This window comes from Dasypus novemcinctus, chromosome 31 (genome assembly GCF_030445035.2).
Source record: "Dasypus novemcinctus isolate mDasNov1 chromosome 31, mDasNov1.1.hap2, whole genome shotgun sequence".
In the NCBI taxonomy this organism is placed as follows: domain Eukaryota; kingdom Metazoa; phylum Chordata; class Mammalia; order Cingulata; family Dasypodidae; genus Dasypus; species Dasypus novemcinctus.
In genome coordinates, this window is record NC_080703.1 from 18,973,883 (window position 1) to 18,975,542 (window position 1,660).

The following is a 1,660-nucleotide window of genomic DNA, read 5'->3' on the forward strand; positions in this document are numbered from 1 at the left end:
AGGGAATACAATTACAGCCAACCATATAATGCAACTGACCTCCCAGCTGCCCCCCGAGATAGTATGTGGCCCTTGCAAACTTCTGTCATAGGAAAATATTGTGCTTCAAGGGCCTGCCTAAGCTCCTCTATAGCTGTTGGAAACCTAACATGTATAGGGGGAAAATTCCAAAATTATACCACAAATACAACAGAGCCTTGGGGAACATGGAACAAATCTGACCTCATTCTCATAAATCGTATTTTCCCCAAATTAATCAGAGTATGGAACTCCACCACAAAGGGCTCCTTTACCACCCCAAATGGTTTGTACTGGATTTCTGGGAAGGGTGCATTCCGAGAACTTCCATGAAACTGGTGTGGAACTTGTATGCTTGGTACAATAAAACCCTCCTTCTTCCTCATTCCCTTAACAGAAGGGAAAGAGCTAAGCCAGCCAGTATATCAAAACATAAGAGAAAAAAGGGCTGTCACTACCTGGGGAGGCGAAGAATGGCCCCCTGAGCGTATAATCCAATACTATGGGCAGAGGATGGCATGTGGAGTTATAGAACCCTTATCTATATGCTAAACCGAATCATCCGCCTACAAGCTGTGGTAGAGATAACTAATGGAACTGCCCAGGCATGCACTAAACTTACTAGCCCAACAGCAAACTAAATTCAGAAATGCTATCTATCAAAACCTTCTTGCCCTAGACTATCTCTTGACAGTTGAAGGGGGAGTTTGTGGAAAGTTCAATTTCTCTAACTGCTGCCTTGAATTAGATAACACTGGAAAGGTTATTGATGAAATTACGAGCAAAATAGTAAAAATTGCCTATGTCCCAGTGCAAACCTGGAATGGTTGGAATTTAATCCCTTTGGAAGCTGGCAGTCAATAGTAAACAATTTCAAGCTTCTAGTGGGAATAGTTGCCTTCTTCATAGGAGCATGCACCATCCTTCCATGCCTCCTCCCTTTCATCATAAACAGAATGCACACCTGAATAAATGGATAGTAAGAAGGCAAACAGCTGCCCATCTCATGGCTCTATATACATACCAGTCAGTCCAGAGGGACTCAGACAATAGTGATGCCAAAGCTTAATAACTTAAGCTTGGCCTCAAAGGGGGAATATGATACAGCCTGTGCATAAATTCAAAATTGTTTCCAAGTGTACCTAGTCCCTAAAATGTCCAAGTAAGTAATAGAGGCCCTACAGTCTTTGAATGTTCAGAAAGGATGTAAGACTGAAGGTGTATTCAAGGTTGCATCCAGATGGAATGTGGAAGATATGCTAAATCCCAGCTGGCTTGGAATGTGGGGACTATGCAACTCATCTGGGGAAATAACCTATCTGATACTCAGCTCAAACACTGAAGAAACTAACCAAAGGTCTGTCTGCACACCATCACCCTTTGTCTCCCTAATCTTAAGCCTCTGTATAAAAGGGGCCAAAAAATGCTATTCGGGGCTAATAATTTTTTTTTATTATTAGGACAAGAGTCCGCTGAGTCCGACCAGTCGAAATAGAGTCCAGCCAGTCGAAATAAACCAACTTCCTTCTCAGAGTTCTCATGTCCTGGCCTTCAATACCGCACACCCCACTTCTCTACTACAATTTCTGTATCTTTCCGGACTCTACAAATTCCTTTTTTTTTAAATCTTCTGAAAAACACA